Below are 20800 nucleotides of genomic sequence, written 5' to 3'. Positions count from 1 at the left end.
TCAAGAGAGAAATGGCAAATTTAATTTCAAGAAAATCGTTGTCATGACACTTACGACCAAAAACGAACCATTTAAATACACTTATAAAAACAGATCAAACAACTTATCACAAGTAAAGAGATTTCAGTATCTGGGAGTAACATTCACACCTAATCCACAGGCATATCGACCTAATTTGCTCAAAAGCACAAGCTTACCGCATATAAAAATGCCTAATAAGACCAATTCTTGATCATACATGCGCTGTTTGGTCACCCTATCATGTGCGTGATGTAAAAAAACCTGAGTCTCTTCAAAGAAAAGCAATAAAATTTATTTACGGCAGCAAGAGAAACTAAATGAAGCGTTTTCAGTGTTCTGCGATTCAAGAGAGAAATGGCAAATTTAATTTCAAGAAAATCGTTGTCATGACACTTACGACCAAAAACGAACCATTTAAATACACTTATAAAAACAGATCAAACAACTTATCACAAGTAAAGAGATTTCAGTATCTGGGAGTAACATTCACACCTAATCCACAGTCATATCGACCTAATTTTCTCAAAAGCACAAGCTTATCGCATATAAAAATGCCTAATAAGACCAATTCTTGATCATACATGCGCTGTTTGGTCACCCTATCATGTGCGTGATGTAAAAAAACCAGTCTCTTCAAAGAAAAGCAATAAAATTTATTTACGGCAGCAAGAGAAACTAAATGAAGCGTTTTCAGTGTTCTGCGATTGAAGTGATAAATGGCAAATTTAATTTCAAGAAAATCGTTGTCATGACACTTACGACCAAAAAATAACCATTTAAATACACTTATAAAAACAGATCAAACAGCTTATCACAAGTAAAGAGATTTCAGTATCTGGGAGTAACATTCACACCTAATCCACAGGCATATCGACCTAATTTGCTCAAAAGCACAAGCTTACCGCATATAAAAATGCCTAATAAGATCAATTCTTGAGCATGCATGCGCTGTTTGGTCACCCTTTCATATGCGTGATGTAAAAAAACCTGTGTCTCTTCAAGGAAAAGCAATAAGATGTATTTACGGCAGCAAGAGAAACTAAATGAAGCGTTTTCAGTGTTTTGCGATCGAAGTGAGAAATGGCAAATGTAATTTCAAGAAAATCGTTGTCATGACACTTACGACCAAAAAAGAACCATTTAAATACACTTATAAAAAGACATCAAACAACTTATCACAAGTAGAGATTTCAGTCTTCACATTCACACCTAATGCACAGCATATCGACCTAATTTGCTCCAAAGCACAAGCTTACCGCATATAAAAATGCCTAATAAGACCAATTCTTGAGCATACATGCGCTGTTTGGTCACCCTATCATGTACGTGATGCAAAAAAACCTGAGTCTCTTCAAAGAAAAGCAATAAGATTTATTTACAGCAGCAAGAGAAACTAAATGAAGCGTTTTCAGTGTTCTGCAATTGAAGTGAGAAATGGCAAATTTAATTTCAATAAAATCGTTGTCATGACACTTACGACCAAAAAAGAACCATTTAAATGCACTTATAAAAACAGATCAAACAACTTATCACAAGTAAAGAGATTTCAGTCTTCACATTCACACCTAATGCACAGGCATATCGACCTAATTTGCTCCACAAGCTTACCGCATATAAATATGCGTAATAAGACCAATTCTTGAGCATACATGCACTGTTTGGTCACCCTATCATGTGCGTGATGTAAAAAAAACCTGAGTCGCTTCAAAGAAAAGCAATAAGATTTATTTACGGCAGGAAGAGAAACTAAATGAAGCGTTTTCAGTGTTCTGCGATTCAAGTGAGAAATGGCAAATTTAATTTCAAGAAAATCGTTGTCATGACACTTACGACCAAAAAAGAACCATTTAAATACACTTATAAGAACAGATCAAACAACTTATCACAAGTAAAGAGATTTCAGTCTTCACATTCACACCTAATGCACAGGCATATCGACCTAATTTGCTCCACAAGCTTACCGCATATAAATATGCGTAATAAGACCAATTCTTGAGCATACATGCACTGTTTGGTCACCCTATCATGTGCGTGATGTAAAAAAAACCTGAGTCGCTTCAAAGAAAAGCAATAAGATTTATTTACGGCAGGAAGAGAAACTAAATGAAGCGTTTTCAGTGTTCTGCGATTCAAGTGAGAAATGGCAAATTTAATTTCAAGAAAATCGTTGTCATGACACTTACGACCAAAAAAGAACCATTTAAATACACTTATAAGAACAGATCAAACAACTTATCACAAGTAAAGAGATTTCAGTCTTCACATTCAAACCTAATGCACAGGCATATCGACCTAGTTTGCTCCAAAGCACAAGCTTACCGCATATAAAAATGCCTAATAAGACCAATTCTTAATCATACATGCGCTGTTTGGTCACCCTATCATGTGCGTGATGTAAAAAAACCTGAGTCTCTTCAAAGAAAAGCAATAAGATTTATTTACGGCAGCAAGAGAAACTAAATGAAGCGTTTTCAGTGTTCTGGGATTCAAGAGAGAAATGGCAAATTTAATTTCAAGAAAATCGTTGTCATGACACTTACGACCAAAAACGAACCATTTAAATACACTTATAAAAACAGATCAAACAACTTATCACAAGTAAAGAGATTTCAGTATCTGGGAGTAACATTCACACCTAATCCACAGGCATATCGACCTAATTTGCTCAAAAGCACAAGCTTACCGCATATAAAAATGCCTAATAAGACCAATTCTTGATCATACATGCGCTGTTTGGTCACCCTATCATGTGCGTGATGTAAAAAAACCTGAGTCTCTTCAAAGAAAAGCAATAAAATTTATTTACGGCAGCAAGAGAAACTAAATGAAGCGTTTTCAGTGTTCTGCGATTCAAGAGAGAAATGGCAAATTTAATTTCAAGAAAATCGTTGTCATGACACTTACGACCAAAAACGAACCATTTAAATACACTTATAAAAACAGATCAAACAACTTATCACAAGTAAAGAGATTTCAGTATCTGGGAGTAACATTCACACCTAATCCACAGTCATATCGACCTAATTTTCTCAAAAGCACAAGCTTATCGCATATAAAAATGCCTAATAAGACCAATTCTTGATCATACATGCGCTGTTTGGTCACCCTATCATGTGCGTGATGTAAAAAAACCAGTCTCTTCAAAGAAAAGCAATAAAATTTATTTACGGCAGCAAGAGAAACTAAATGAAGCGTTTTCAGTGTTCTGCGATTGAAGTGATAAATGGCAAATTTAATTTCAAGAAAATCGTTGTCATGACACTTACGACCAAAAAATAACCATTTAAATACACTTATAAAAACAGATCAAACAGCTTATCACAAGTAAAGAGATTTCAGTATCTGGGAGTAACATTCACACCTAATCCACAGGCATATCGACCTAATTTGCTCAAAAGCACAAGCTTACCGCATATAAAAATGCCTAATAAGATCAATTCTTGAGCATGCATGCGCTGTTTGGTCACCCTTTCATATGCGTGATGTAAAAAAACCTGTGTCTCTTCAAGGAAAAGCAATAAGATGTATTTACGGCAGCAAGAGAAACTAAATGAAGCGTTTTCAGTGTTTTGCGATCGAAGTGAGAAATGGCAAATGTAATTTCAAGAAAATCGTTGTCATGACACTTACGACCAAAAAAGAACCATTTAAATACACTTATAAAAAGACATCAAACAACTTATCACAAGTAGAGATTTCAGTCTTCACATTCACACCTAATGCACAGCATATCGACCTAATTTGCTCCAAAGCACAAGCTTACCGCATATAAAAATGCCTAATAAGACCAATTCTTGAGCATACATGCGCTGTTTGGTCACCCTATCATGTACGTGATGCAAAAAAACCTGAGTCTCTTCAAAGAAAAGCAATAAGATTTATTTACAGCAGCAAGAGAAACTAAATGAAGCGTTTTCAGTGTTCTGCGATTGAAGTGAGAAATGGCAAATTTAATTTCAAGAAAATCGTTGTCATGAAACTTACGACCAAAAACGAACCATTTAAATACACTTATAAAAACAGATCAAACAACTTATCACAAGTAAAGAGATTTCAGTATCTGGGAGTAACATTCTCACCTAATCCACAGGCATATCGACCTAATTTGCTCCAAAGCACAAGCTTACCGCATATAAATATGCCTAATAAGACCAATTCTTGAGCATACATGCACTGTTTGGTCACCCTATCATGTGCGTGATGTAAAAAAAAACCTGAGTCTCTTCAAAGAAAAGCAATAACATTTATTTACGGCAGGAGAGAAACTAAATGAAGCGTTTTCAGTGTTCTGCGATTCAAGTGAGAAATGGCAAATTTAATTTCAAGAAAATCGTTGTCATGACACTTACGACCAAAAAAAACCATTTCAATACACTTATAAAAACAGCTCAAACAACTTATCACAAGTAAAGAGAGTTCAGTCTGTGGGAGTAACATTCACACCTAATGCACAGACATATCGACCTAATTTGCTCCAAAGCACAAGCTTACCGCATATAAAAATGCCTAATAAGATCAATTCTAGAGCATACATGCCCTGTTTGGTCACCCTATCATGGGAGTGATGTAAAAAAAACCTGAGTCTCTTCAAAAAAAGCAATAAGATTTATTTACGGCAGCAAGAGAAACTAAATGAAGCGTTTTCAGTGTTCTGCGATCGAAGTGAGAAATGGCAAATTTAATTTCAAGAAAATCGTTGTCATGACACTTACGACCAAAAAAGAACCATTTAAATACACTTATAAAAAGACATCAAACAACTTATCACAAGTAGAGATTTCAGTCTTCACATTCACACCTAATGCACAGGCATATCGACCTAATTTGCTCCAAAGCACAAGCTTACCGCATATAAAAATGCCTAATAAGACCAATTCTTGAGCATACATGCGCTGTTTGGTCACCCTATCATGTACGTGATGCAAAAAAACCTGAGTCTCTTCAAAGAAAAGCAATAAGGTTTATTTACAGCAGCAAGAGAAACTAAATGAAGCGTTTTCAGTGTTCTGCGATTGAAGTGAGAAATGGCAAATTTAATTTCAAGAAAATCGTTGTCATGAAACTTACGACCAAAAAAGAACCATTTAAATACACTTATAAAAACAGATCAAACAACTTATCACAAGTAAAGAGATTTCAGTCTTCACATTCACACCTAATGCACAGGCATATCGACCTAATTTGCTCCAAAGCACAAGCTTACCGCATATAAATATGCCTAATAAGACCAATTCTTGAGCATACATGCACTCTTTGGTCACCCTATCATGTGCGTGATGTAAAAAAAACCTGAGTCTCTTCAAAGAAAAGCAATAACATTTATTTACGGCAGGAGAGAAACTAAATGAAGCGTTTTCAGTGTTCTGCGATTCAAGTGAGAAATGGCAAATTTAATTTCAAGAAAATCGTTGTCATGACACTTACGACCAAAAAAAACCATTTAAATACACTTATAAAAAGAGATCAAACAACTTATCACAAGTAAAGAGATTTCAGTATCTGGGAGTAACATTCACACCTAATGCACAAACATATCGACCTAATTTGCTCCAAAGCACAAGCTTGCCGCATATAAAAATGCCTAACAAGACCAATTCTTGAGCATACATGCGCTGTTTGGTCACCCTATCATGTGCGTAATGTGAAAAAACCTGAGTCTCTTCAAAGAAAAGCAATAAGATTTATTTACGGCAGCAAGAGAAAATAAATGAAGCGTTTTCAGTGTTCTGCGATTGAAGTGAGAAATGGCATATTTAATTTCAAGAAAATCGTTGTCATGACACTTACGACTAAAAACGAACCATTTAAATAAACTTATAAAAACAAAACAAAGAACTTATCACAAATAAAGAGATTTCAGTCTTCACATTCACACCTAATTCACAGGCATATCGACCTAATTTGCTCCAAAGCACAACCTTACCGCGTATAAAAATGCCTAATAAGACCAATTCTTGAGCATACATGCGCTGTTTGGTCACCCTCTCATGTGCGTGATGTAAAAAAAACCTGAGTCTCTTCACAGAAAAGCAATAAGATTTATTTACGGCAGCAAGAAAAACTAAATGAAGCGTTTTCAGTGTTCTGCGATTGAAGTGAGAAATGGCAAATTTAAATTCAAGGAAATCGTCATGACACTTACGACCATAAAAGAACCATTTAAATACACTTATAAAAACAGACCAAACAACTTATCACAAGTAAAAAGATTTCAGTCTTTGGGAGTAACATTCACACCTAATGCACAGGCATATCGACCTAATTTGCTCCAAAGCACAAGCTTACAGCATATAAAAATGCCTAATAAGACCAATTCTTGAGCATAAAATCTAACGTTCGACGAAAACTCGTCTGGTCGGGAAGAAGATTCTTGAAGTCAATAGAAGGAACGCCGACCAAAAGGTTGTTGTTTAATATGAAAACGAAGACGTTTCGGCTTCCATACGGAAGCCTTGATCACTGGGCGAAAAGCCCAAAGCACATCGCTTAAGTGCACTGCAGTAATCGCCCCAGGCATCTTGCATACGTAGGCGGGAGATGGGCTTAGAGGCTTGGTCGTCCGCCTCGGCTGCGGAAGGTGGTTGGTTCGAAACCCACCGCCGGACACCCCCCGTTAAAAATGGGTACAAGCCACCCCCGGCCCGGCGCCCGGCTTCTTCAGGGGTGTGCGCTTGGAAGAGGCTCCGCAAACCCCGCTGTGTCCTTTCGGGGGCAAAACCAGTTTCGAGCACCATCAGCCTGCAAAGGTGGTTCGTGATTCAGACTTTAAAGGTTCAACGGAGTTTGGAGAGTTCGATGAAGTTTAAACGAGTTCGCTCTAACGTGAGCTCAGGTGGCACTGCGCAAACTTGAGAAATTGAAAAGCTGCGCCTTAAGGATGCGTTAGGTGCCTTCACAGATCACAATAGCATGGAAGACTACATTCAATTCACGGTTGAGGAGGAGGCTGCTTGCCGTCTTCCTTTTCTGGACGTTTTGGTCGAACGCCGTAACCACCGCCTTTCTTTCAAAGTTTATAGAAAGGACACCCACACAGGCCGGTACCTTCATTTTAATTCCGTGCACCCGGTTTGCCACAAACGCTCCGTCGTGGCTTCCGTCGTCCGACGTGCCAAAAACATCTGCCCAAGTCCAGAAGATCGGGCTGCTGACCTACGCCAAGTGCGCCGAGAACTGAGTGAATGCGGCTACCCGAAGCACTTCGTAGATTCCGTTCGTCAACAGTCATCACGCCCACCAGAACCAGTTGGTACCCCGCGTCGAGCCCGAGCCGCTATCCCATATGTACTGGGCGTGAGCGAGTCTCTGGCTCGCGTTTTGCGCAATTACGGCGTACACGTCGCTCACGTTCCGGCGTGCAAGCTGAGGCACGAGCTGGTGTCTGTCAAAGACAAGATAAAGAAAGAGAAGTTTCCTGGCGTCATCTACAAGATTCCCTGCGCAGATTGCGACTACTGCTATATCGGCGAGAGCGGGAATTTCGAGAGACGATTGAGGGACCACAAGAACGACGTCAGCAACAAGAGGATTGCTTCTAATGCACTTGCGGAACACGTGGAAGCCGCGACGCACAAAATAGCCTGGGAAGAAGCTTCAATCATCGCAAGAGAGAAGAATTGGCTGTTACGTCGGTATCTAGAATCCCTAATAATTTAATCAACAGAAAAAACCCTTAACCACAACGCAGGCAATCTCCCGCCTACGTATGCAAGATGCCTGGGACGATTACTGCAGTGCACTTAAGCGATGTGCTTTCGGCTTTTCGCCCAGTGATCAAGGCTTCCGTATGGAAGCCGAAACGTCTTCGTTTTCATATTAAACAACAACCTTTTGGTAGGCGTTCCTTCTATTGACTTCATGATTCTTGAGCATACATGCGCTGTTTGGTCACCCTGTCATGTGCGTGATGTAAAAAAACCTGAGTCTCTTCAAAGAAAAGCAATAAGATTTATTTACGGCAGCAAGAAAAACTAAATGAAGCGTTTTCAGTGTTCTGCGATTGAAGTGAGAAATGTCAAATTTAATTTCAAGAAAATCGTTGTCATGACAGTTACGACCAAAAAAGAACCATTTAAATACACTTATAAAAACAGATCAAACAACTTATCACAAGTAAAGAGATTTCAGTCTTTCGGAGTAACATTCACACCTAATGCACAGGCATATCGACCTAATTTGCTCCAAAGCACAAGCTTACCGCATATAAAAATGCCTAATAAGATCATTTCTTGAGCATGCATGCGCTGTTTGGTCACCCTTTCATGTGCGTGATGTAAAAAAACCGGTGTCTCTTCAAAGAAAAGCAATAAGATTTATTTATGGCAGCAAGAGAAACCAAATCAAGCGTTTTCAGTGTTTTGCGATCGAAGTGAGAAATGGCAAATTTAATTTCAAGAAAATCGTTGTCATGACACTTACGACCAAAAAAGAACCATTTAAATGCACTTATAAAAAGACATCAAACAACTTATCACAAGTAGAGATTTCAGTCTTCACATTCACACCTAATGCACAGGCATATCGACCTAATTTGCTCCAAAGCACAATTTTACCACATATAAATATGCCTAATAAGACCAATTCTTGAGCATACATGCCCTGTTTGGTCACCCTATCATGTGAGTGATGTAAAAAAACCTGAGTCTCTTCAAAGAAAAGCAATAAGATTTATTTACGGCAGCAAGAGAAACTAAATGAAGCGTTTTCAGTGTTCTGCGATTGAAGTGATAAATGGCAAATTTAATTTCAAGAAAATCGTTGTCATGACACTTACGACCAAAAAAGAACCATTTAAATACACTTATAAGAACAGATCAAACAACTTATCACAAGTAAAGAGATCTCAGTCTTCACATTCAAACCTAATGCACAGGCATATCGACCTAGTTTGCTCCAAAGCACAAGCTTACCGCATATAAAAATGCCTAATAAGACCAAGTCTTGAGCATACATGCGCTGTTTGGTCACCCTATCATGTGCGTGATGTAAAAAAACCTGAGTCTCTTCAAAGAAAAGCAATAAGATTTATTTACGGCAGCAAGAGAAACTAAATGAAGCGTTTTCAGTGTTCTGCGATTGAAGTGAGAAATGGCAAATTTAATTTCAAGAAAATCGTTGTCATGACACTTACGACCAAAAAAGAACCATTTAAATACACTTATAAAAACAGATCAAACAACTTATCAGAAGTAAAGAGATTTCAGTCTTCACATTCACACCTAATGCACAGGCATATCGACCTAATGTGCTCCAAAGCACAAGCTTACCGCATATAAATATGCGTAATAAGACCAATTCTTGAGCATACATGCACTGTTTGGTCACCCTATCATGTGCGTGATGTAAAAAAAACCTGAGTCTCTTCAAAGAAAAGCAATAAGATTTATTTACGGCAGCAAGAAAAACTAAATGAAGCGTTTTCAGTGTTCTGCGATTCAAGTGAGAAATGGCAAATTTAATTTCAAGAAAATCGTTGTCATGACACTTACGACCAAAAAAGAACCATTTAAATACACTTATAAAAACAGATCAAACAACTTATCACAAGTAAATAGATTTTAGTCTTTGGGAGTAACATTCACACCTAATGCACAGGCGTATCGACCTAATTTGCTCCAAAGCACAAGCTTACCGCATATAAAAATGCCTAATAAGATCATTTCTTGAGCATGCATGCGCTGTTTGGTCACCCTTTCATGTGCGTGATGTAAAAAAACCTGTGTCTCTTCAAAGAAAAGCAAAAGATTTATTTATGGCAGCAAGAGAAACCAAATCAAGCGTTTTCAGTGTTTTGCGATCGAAGTGAGAAATGGCAAATTTAATTTCAAGAAAATCGTTGTCATGACACTTACGACCAAAAACGAACCATTTAAATACACTTATAAAAACAGATCAAACAACTTATCACAAGTAAAGAGATTTCAGTATCTGGGAGTAACATTCACACCTAATCCACAGGCATATCGACCTAATTTGCTCAAAAGCACAAGCTTACCGCATATAAAAATGCCTAATAAGACCAATTCTTGATCATACATGCGCTGTTTGGTCACCCTATCATGTGCGTGATGTAAAAAAACCTGAGTCTCTTCAAAGAAAAGCAATAAAATTTATTTACGGCAGCAAGAGAAACTAAATGAAGCGTTTTCAGTGTTCTGCGATTGAAGTGATAAATGGCAAATTTAATTTCAAGAAAATCGTTGTCATGACACTTACGACCAAAAAATAACCATTTAAATACACTTATAAAAACAGATCAAACAACTTATCACAAGTAAAGAGATTTCAGTATCTGGGAGTAACATTCACACCTAATCCACAGGCATATCGACCTAATTTGCTCAAAAGCACAAGCTTACCGCATATAAAAATGCCTAATAAGATCAATTCTTGAGCATGCGTGCGCTGTTTGGTCACCCTTTCATATGCGTGATGTAAAAAAACCTGTGTCTCTTCAAGGAAAAGCAATAAGATGTATTTACGGCAGCAAGAATGAAGCGTTTTCAGTGTTTTGCGATCGAAGTGAGAAATGGCAAATTTAATTTCAAGAAAATCGTTGTCATGACACTTACGACCAAAAAAGAACCATTTAATACACTTATAGAAAGACATCAAACAACTTATCACAAGTAGAGATTTCAGTCTTCACATTCACACCTAATGCACAGGCATATCGACCTAATTTGCTCCAAAGCACAAGCTTACCGCATATAAAAATGCCTAATAAGACCAATTCTTGAGCATACATGCGCTGTTTGGTCACCCTATCATGTACGTGATGCAAAAAAACCTGAGTCTCTTCAAAGAAAAGCAATAAGATTTATTTACGGCAGTAAGAGGAACTAAATGAAGCGTTTTCAGTGTTCTGCGATTCAAGTGAGAAATGGCAAATTTAATTTCAAGAAAGTCGTTGTCATGACACTTACGACCAAAAAAGAACCATATAAATACACTTATAAAAACAGATCAAACAACTTATCACAAGTAAAGAGATTTCAGTCTTCACATTCACACCTAATGCACAGGCATATGGACCTAATTTGCTCCAAAGCACAAGCTTGCCTCATATAAAAATGCCTAATAAGATCAATTCTTGAGCATACATGCGCTGTTTGGTCACCCTTTCATGTGCGTGATGTAAAAAAAAACCTGAGTCTCTTCAAAGAAAAGCAATAAGATTTATTTACGGCAGCAAGAGAAACTAAATGAAGCGTTTTCAGTGTTCTGCGATTGAAGTGAGAAATGGCAAATTTAATTTCAAGAAAATCGTTGTCATGACACTTACGACCAAAAAAGAACCATTTAAATGCACTTATAAAAAAGATCAAGCAACTTATCACAAGTAGAGATTTCAGTCTTCACATTCACACCTAATGCACAGGCATATCGACCTAATTTGCTCCAAAGCACAAGCTTACCGCATATAAAAATGCCTAATAAGACCAATTCTTGAGCATACATGCGCTGTTTGGTCCCCCTATCATGTACGTGATGCAAAAAAACCTGAGTCTCTTCAAAGAAAAGCAATAAGATTTATTTACGGCAGTAAGAGAAACTAAATGAAGCGTTTTCAGTGTTTTGCGATCGAAGTGAGAAATGGCAAATTTAATTTCAAGAAAATCGTTGTCATGACACTTACGACCAAAAAAGAACCATTTAATACACTTATAGAAAGACATCAAACAACTTATCACAAGTAGAGATTTCAGTCTTCACATTCACACCTAATGCACAGGCATATCGACCTAATTTGCTCCAAAGCACAAGCTTACCGCATATAAAAATGCCTAATAAGACCAATTCTTGAGCATACATGCGCTGTTTGGTCACCCTATCATGTACGTGATGCAAAAAAACCTGAGTCTCTTCAAAGAAAAGCAATAAGATTTATTTACGGCAGTAAGAGGAACTAAATGAAGCGTTTTCAGTGTTCTGCGATTCAAGTGAGAAATGGCAAATTTAATTTCAAAAAAGTCGTTGTCATGACACTTACGACCAAAAAAGAACCATATAAATACACTTATAAAAACAGATCAAACAACTTATCACAAGTAAAGAGATTTCAGTCTTCACATTCACACCTAATGCACAGGCATATGGACCTAATTTGCTCCAAAGCACAAGCTTACCTCATATAAAAATGCCTAATAAGATCAATTCTTGAGCATACATGCGCTGTTTGGTCACCCTTTCATGTGCGTGATGTAAAAAAAAACCTGAGTCTCTTCAAAGAAAAGCAATAAGATTTATTTACGGCAGCAAGAGAAACTAAATGAAGCGTTTTCAGTGTTCTGCGATTGAAGTGAGAAATGGCAAATTTAATTTCAAGAAAATCGTTGTCATGACACTTACGACCAAAAAAGAACCATTTAAATGCACTTATAAAAAAGATCAAACAACTTATCACAAGTAGAGATTTCAGTCTTCACATTCACACCTAATGCACAGGCATATCGACCTAATTTGCTCCAAAGCACAAGCTTACCGCATATAAAAATGCCTAATAAGACCAATTCTTGAGCATACATGCGCTGTTTGGTCCCCCTACATGTGCGTGATGTAAAAAAACCTGAGTCTCTTCAAAGAAAAGCAATAAGATTTATTTACGGCAGCAAGAGAAACTAAATGAAGCGTTTTCAGTGTTCTGCGATTGAAGTGAGAAATGGCAAATTTAATTTCAAGAAAATCGTTGTCATGACACTTACGACCAAAAAAGAACCATTTAAATACACTTATAAAAACAGATCAAACAACTTATCACAAGTAAAGAGATTTCAGTCTTCAAATTCACACCTAATGCACAGGCATATCGACCTAATTTGCTCCACAAGCTTACCGCATATAAATATGCGTAATAAGACCAATTCTTGAGCATCCATGCACTGTTTGGTCACCCTATCATGTGCGTGATGTAAAAAAAACCTGAGTCGCTTCAAAGAAAAGCAATAAGATTTATTTACGGCAGGAAGAGAAACTAAATGAAGCGTTTTCAGTGTTCTGCGATTCAAGTGAGAAATGGCAAATTTAATTTCAAGAAAATCGTTGTCATGACACTTACGACCAAAAAAAACCATTTAAATACACTTATACAAACAACTCAAACAACTTATCACAAGTAAAGAGATTTCAGTCTCTGGGAGTAACATTCACACCTAATGCACAGGCATATCGACCTAATTTGCTCCAAAGCACAAGCTTACCGCATATAAAAATGCCTAATAAGATCAATTCTAGAGCATACATGCCCTGTTTGGTCACCCTATCATGTGAGTGATGTAAAAAAACCTGAGTCTCTTCAAAGAAAAGCAATAAGATTTATTTACGGCAGCAAGAGAAACTAAATGAAGCGTTTTCAGTGTTCTGCGATTGAAGTGATAAATGGCAAATTTAATTTCAAGAAAATCGTTGTCATGACACTTACGACCAAAAAAGAACCATTTAAATACACTTATAAGAACAGATCAAACAACTTATCACAAGTAAAGAGATTTCAGTCTTCACATTCAAACCTAATGCACAGGCATATCGACCTAGTTTGCTCCAAAGCACAAGCTTACCGCATATAAAAATGCCTAATAATACCAATTCTTGAGCATACATGCGCTGTTTGGTCACCCTATCATGTGCGTGATGTAAAAAAACCTGAGTCTCTTCAAAGAAAAGCAATAAGATTTATTTACGGCAGCAAGAGAAACTAAATGAAGCGTTTTCAGTGTTCTGCGATTGAAGTGAGAAATGGCAAATTTAATTTCAAGAAAATGGTTGTCATGACACTTACGACCAAAAAAGAACCATTTAAATACACTTATAAAAACAGATCAAACAACTTATCACAAGTAAAGAGATTTCAGTCTTCACATTCACACCTAATGCACAGGCATATCTACGTAATTTGCTCCAAAGCACAAGCTTACCTCATATAAAAATGCCTAATAAGATCAATTCTTGAGCATACATGCACTGTTTGGTCACCCTTTCATGTGCGTGATGTAAGAAAACCTGACTCTCTTCAAAGAAAAGCAATGAGATTTATTTACGGCAGCAAGAGAAACTAAATGAAGCGTTTTCAGTGTTCTGCGATTGAAGTGAGAAATGGCAAATTTAATTTCAAGAAACTCGTTGTCATGACACTTACGACCAAAAAAGAACCATTTAAATACACTTATAAGAACAGATCAAACAACTTATCACAATTAAAGAGATTTCAGTCTTCACATTCAAACCTAATGCACAGGCATATCGACCTAGTTTGCTCCAAAGCACAAGCTTACCGCATATAAAAATGCCTAATAAGACCAATTCTTGAGCATACATGCGCTGTTTGGTCACCCTATCATGTGCGTGATGTAAAAAAACCTGAGTCTCTTCAAAGAAAAGCAATAAAATTTATTTACGGCAGCAAGAGAAACGAAATGAAGCGTTTTCAGTGTTCTGCGATTGAAGTGAGAAATGGCAAATTTAATTTCAAGAAAATCGTTGTCATGACACTTACGACCAAAAAAGAACCATTTAAATACACTTATAAAAACAGATCAAACAACTTATCACAAGTAAAGAGATTTCAGTCTTCACATTCACATCTAATGCACAGGCATATCGACCTAATTTGCTCCACAAGCTTACCGCATATAAATATGCGTAATAAGACCAATTCTTGAGCATACATGCACTGTTTGGTCACCCTATCATGTGCGTGATGTAAAAAAAACCTGAGTCGCTTCAAAGAAAAGCAATAAGATTTATTTACGGCAGGAAGAGAAACTAAATGAAGCGTTTTCAGTGTTCTGCGATTCAAGTGAGAAATGGCAAATTTAATTTCAAGAAAATCGTTGTCATGACACTTAGGACCAAAACAAACCATTTAAATACACTTATAAAAACAACTCAAACAACTTATCACAAGTAAAGAGATTTCAGTCTTTGGGAGTAACATTCACACCTAATGCACAGGCATATCGACCTAATTTGCTCCAAAGCACAAGCTTACCGCATATAAAAATGCCTAATAAGATCAATTCTAGAGCATACATGCCCTGTTTGGTCACCCTATCATGTGAGTGATGTAAAAAAACCTGAGTCTCTTCAAAGAAAAGCAATAAGATTTATTTACGGCAGCAAGAGAAACTAAATGAAGCGTTTTCAGTGTTCTGCGATTGAAGTGATAAATGGCAAATTTAATTTCAAGAAAATCGTTGTCATGACACTTACGATCAAAAAAGAACCATTTAAATACACTTATAAGAACAGATCAAACAACTTGTCACAAGTAAAGAGATTTCAGTCTTCACATTCAAACCTAATGCACAGGCATATCGACCTAGTTTGCTCCAAAGCACAAGCTTACCGCATATAAAAATGCCTAATAATACCAATTCTTGAGCATACATGCGCTGTTTGGTCACCCTATCATGTGCGTGATGTAAAAAAACCTGAGTCTCTTCAAAGAAAAGCAATAAGATTTATTTACGGCAGCAAGAGAAACTAAATGAAGCGTTTTCAGTGTTCTGCGATTGAAGTGAGAAATGGCAAATTTAATTTCAAGAAAATGGTTGTCATGACACTTACGACCAAAAAAGAACCATTTAAATACACTTATAAAAACAGATCAAACAACTTATCACAAGTAAAGAGATTTCAGTCTTCACATTCACACCTAATGCACAGGCATATCGACGTAATTTGCTCCAAAGCACAAGCTTACCTCATATAAAAATGCCTAATAAGATCAATTCTTGAGCATACATGCACTGTTTGGTCACCCTTTCATGTGCGTGATGTAAGAAAACCTGACTCTCTTCAAAGAAAAGCAATGAGATTTATTTACGGCAGCAAGAGAAACTAAATGAAGCGTTTTCAGTGTTCTGCGATTGAAGTGAGAAATGGCAAATTTAATTTCAAGAAACTCGTTGTCATGACACTTACGACCAAAAAAGAACCATTTAAATACACTTATAAGAAGAGATCAAACAACTTATCACAATTAAAGAGATTTCAGTCTTCACATTCAAACCTAATGCACAGGCATATCGACCTAGTTTGCTCCAAAGCACAAGCTTACCGCATATAAAAATGCCTAATAAGACCAATTCTTGAGCATACATGCGCTGTTTGGTCACCCTATCATGTGCGTGATGTAAAAAAACCTTAGTCTCTTCAAAGAAAAGCAATAAAATTTATTTACGGCAGCAAGAGAAACTAAATGAAGCGTTTTCAGTGTTCTGCGATTGAAGTGAGAAATGGCAAATTTAATTTCAAGAAAATCGTTGTCATGACACTTACGACCAAAAAAGAACCATTTAAATACACTTATAAAAACAGATCAAACAACTTATCACAAGTAAAGAGATTTCAGTCTTCACATTCACACCTAATGCACAGGCATATCGACCTAATGTGCTCCAAAGCACAAGCTTACCGCATATAAATATGCGTAATAAGACCAATTCTTGAGCATACATGCACTGTTTGGTCACCCTATCATGTGCGTGATGTAAAAAAAACCTGAGTCTCTTCAAAGAAAAGCAATAAGATTTATTTACGGCAGCAAGAGAAACTAAATGAAGCGTTTTCAGTGTTCTGCGATTCAAGTGAGAAATGGCAAATTTAATTTCAAGAAAATCGTTGTCATGACACTTACGACCAAAAAAGAACCATTTAAATACACTTATAAAAACAGATCAAACAACTTATCACAAGTAAATAGATTTTAGTCTTTGGGAGTAACATTCACACCTAATGCACAGGCGTATCGACCTAATTTGCTCCAAAGCACAAGCTTACCGCATATAAAAATGCCTAATAAAATCAATTCTTGAGCATGCATGCGCTGTTTGGTCACCCTTTCATATGCGTGATGTAAAAAAACCTGTGTCTCTTCAAAGAAAAGCAATAAGATGTATTTACGGCAGCAAGAGAAACTAAATGAAGCGTTTTCAGTGTTTTGCGATCGAAGTGAGAAATGGCAAATTTAATTTCAAGAAAATCGTTGTCATGACACTTACGACCAAAAAAGAACCATTTAAATACACTTATAAAAAGACATCAAACAACTTATCACAAGTAGAGATTTCAGTCTTCACATTCACACCTAATGCACAGGCATATCGACCTAATTTGCTCCAAAGCACAAGCTTACCGCATATAAAAATGCCTAATAAGACCAATTCTTGAGCATACATGCGCTGTTTGGTCACCCTATCATGTACGTGATGCAAAAAAACCTGAGTCTCTTCAAAGAAAAGCAATAAGATTTATTTACAGCAGCAAGAGAAACTAAATGAAGCGTTTTCAGTGTTCTGCGATTGAAGTGAGAAATGGCAAATTTAATTTCAAGAAAATCGTTGTCATGAAACTTACGTCCAAAAAAGAACCATTTAAATACACTTATAAAAACAGATCAAACAACTTATGACAAGTAAAGAGATTTCAGTCTTCACATTCACACCTAATGCACAGGCATATCGACCTAATTTGCTCCAAAGCACAAGCTTACCGCATATAAATATGCCTAATAAGACCAATTCTTGAGCATACATGCACTCTTTGGTCACCCTATCATGTGCGTGATGTAAAAAAAACCTGAGTCTCTTCAAAGAAAAGCAATAACATTTATTTACGGCAGGAGAGAAACTAAATGAAGCGTTTTCAGTGTTCTGCGATTCAAGTGAGAAATGGCAAATTTAATTTCAATAAAATCGTTGTCATGACACTTACGACCAAAAAAAACCATTTAAATACACTTATAAAAACAGCTCAAACAACTTATCACAAGTAAAGAGATTTCAGTCTTTGGGAGTAACATTCACACCTAATGCACAGACATATCGACCTAATTTGCTCCAAAGCACAAGCTTACCGCATATAAAAATGCCTAATAAGATCAATTCTAGAGCATACATGCCCTGTTTGGTCACCCTATCATGGGAGTGATGTAAAAAAAACCTGAGTCTCTTCAAAAAAAGCAATAAGATTTATTTACGGCAGCAAGAGAAACTAAATGAAGCGTTTTCAGTGTTCTGCGATTCAAGAGAGAAATGGCAAATTTAATTTCAAGAAAATCGTTGTCATGACACTTACGACCAAAAACGAACCATTTAAATACACTTATAAAAACAGATCAAACAACTTATCACAAGTAAAGAGATTTCAGTATCTGGGAGTAACATTCACACCTAATCCACAGGCATATCGACCTAATTTGCTCAAAAGCACAAGCTTACCGCATATAAAAATGCCTAATAAGACCAATTCTTGGTCATACATGCGCTGTTTGGTCACCCTTTCATATGCGTGATGTAAAAAAACCTGTGTCTCTTCAAGGAAAAGCAATAAGATGTATTTACGGCAGCAAGAGAAACTAAATGAAGCGTTTTCAGTGTTTTGCGATCGAAGTGAGAAATGGCAAATTTAATTTCAAGAAAATCGTTGTCATGACACTTACGACCAAAAAAGAACCATTTAATACACTTATAGAAAGACATCAAACAACTTATCACAAGTAGAGATTTCAGTCTTCACATTCACACCTAATGCACAGGCATATCGACCTAATTTGCTCCAAAGCACAAGCTTACCGCATATAAAAATGCCTAATAAGACCAATTCTTGAGCATACATGCGCTGTTTGGTCACCCTATCATGTACGTGATGCAAAAAAACCTGAGTCTCTTCAAAGAAAAGCAATAAGATTTATTTACGGCAGTAAGAGGAACTAAATGAAGCGTTTTCAGTGTTCTGCGATTCAAGTGAGAAATGGCAAATTTAATTTCAAGAAAGTCGTTGTCATGACACTTACGACCAAAAAAGAACCATATAAATACACTTATAAAAACAGATCAAACAACTTATCACAAGTAAAGAGATTTCAGTCTTCACATTCACACCTAATGCACAGGCATATGGACCTAATTTGCTCCAAAGCACAAGCTTACCTCATATAAAAATGCCTAATAAGATCAATTCTTGAGCATACATGCGCTGTTTGGTCACCCTTTCATGTGCGTGATGTAAAAAAAAACCTGAGTCTCTTCAAAGAAAAGCAATAAGATTTATTTACGGCAGCAAGAGAAACTAAATGAAGCGTTTTCATTGTTCTGCGATTGAAGTGAGAAATGGCAAATTTAATTTCAAGAAAATCGTTGTCATGACACTTACGACCAAAAAAGAACCATTTAAATGCACTTATAAAAAAGATCAAACAACTTATCACAAGTAGAGATTTCAGTCTTCACATTCACACCTAATGCACAGGCATATCGACCTAATTTGCTCCAAAGCACAAGCTTACCGCATATAAAAATGCCTAATAAGACCAATTCTTGAGCATACATGCGCTGTTTAGTCCCCCTACATGTGCGTGATGTAAAAAAACCTGAGTCTCTTCAAAGAAAAGCAATAAGATTTATTTACGGCAGCAAGAGAAACTAAATGAAGCGTTTTCAGTGTTCTGCGATTGAAGTGAGAAATGGCAAATTTAATTTCAAGAAAATCGTTGTCATGACACTTACGACCAAAAAAGAACCATTTAAATACACTTATAAAAACAGATCAAACAACTTATCACAAGTAAAGAGATTTCAGTCTTCACATTCACACCTAATGCACAGGCATATCGACCTAATTTGCTCCACAAGCTTACCGCATATAAATATGCGTAATAAGACCAATTCTTGAGCATACATGCACTGTTTGGTCACCCTATTATGTGCGTGATGTAAAAAAAACCTGAGTCGCTTCAAAGAAAAGCAATAAGATTTATTTACGGCAGGAAGAGAAACTAAATGAAGCGTTTTCAGTGTTCTGCGATTCAAGTGAGAAATGGCAAATTTAATTTCAAGAAAATCGTTGTCATGACACTTACGACCAAAAAAAAACCATTTAAATACACTTATACAAACAACTCAAACAACTTATCACAAGTAAAGAGATTTCAGTCTTTGGGAGTAACATTCACACCTAATGCACAGGCATATCGACCTAATTTGCTCCAAAGCACAAGCTTACCGCATATAAAAATGCCTAATAAGATCAATTCTAGAGCATACATGCCCTGTTTGGTCACCCTATCATGTGAGTGATGTAAAAAAACCTGAGTCTCTTCAAAGAAAAGCAATAAGATTTATTTACGGCAGCAAGAGAAACTAAATGAAGCGTTTTCAGTGTTCTGCGATTGAAGTGATAAATGGCAAATTTAATTTCAAGAAAATCGTTGTCATGACACTTACGACCAAAAAAGAACCATTTAAATACACTTATAGGAACAGATCAAACAACTTATCACAAGTAAAGAGATTTCAGTCTTCACATTCAAACCTAATGCACAGGCATATCGACCTAGTTTGCTCCAAAGCACAAGCTTACCGCATATAAAAATGCCTAATAATACCAATTCTTGAGCATACATGCGCTGTTTGGTCACCCTATCATGTGCGTGATGTAAAAAAACCTGAGTCTCTTCAAAGAAAAGCAGTAAGATTTATTTACGGCAGCAAGAGAAACTAAATGAAGCGTTTTCAGTGTTCTGCGATTGAAGTGAGAAATGGCAAATTTAATTTCAAGAAAATGGTTGTCATGACACTTACGACCAAAAAAGAACCATTTAAATACACTTATAAAAACAGATCAAACAACTTATCACAAGTAAAGAGATTTCAGTCTTCACATTCACACCTAATGCACAGGCATATCTACGCAATTTGCTCCAAAGCACAAGCTTACCTCATATAAAAATGCCTAATAAGATCAATTCTTGAGCATACATGCACTGTTTGGTCACCCTTTC

This window comes from Amblyomma mixtum, chromosome 5 (genome assembly GCF_055824585.1).
Source record: "Amblyomma mixtum isolate Tamu chromosome 5, ASM5582458v1, whole genome shotgun sequence".
Taxonomy (NCBI): domain Eukaryota; kingdom Metazoa; phylum Arthropoda; class Arachnida; order Ixodida; family Ixodidae; genus Amblyomma; species Amblyomma mixtum.
This window is presented reverse-complemented; position numbering follows the sequence as displayed.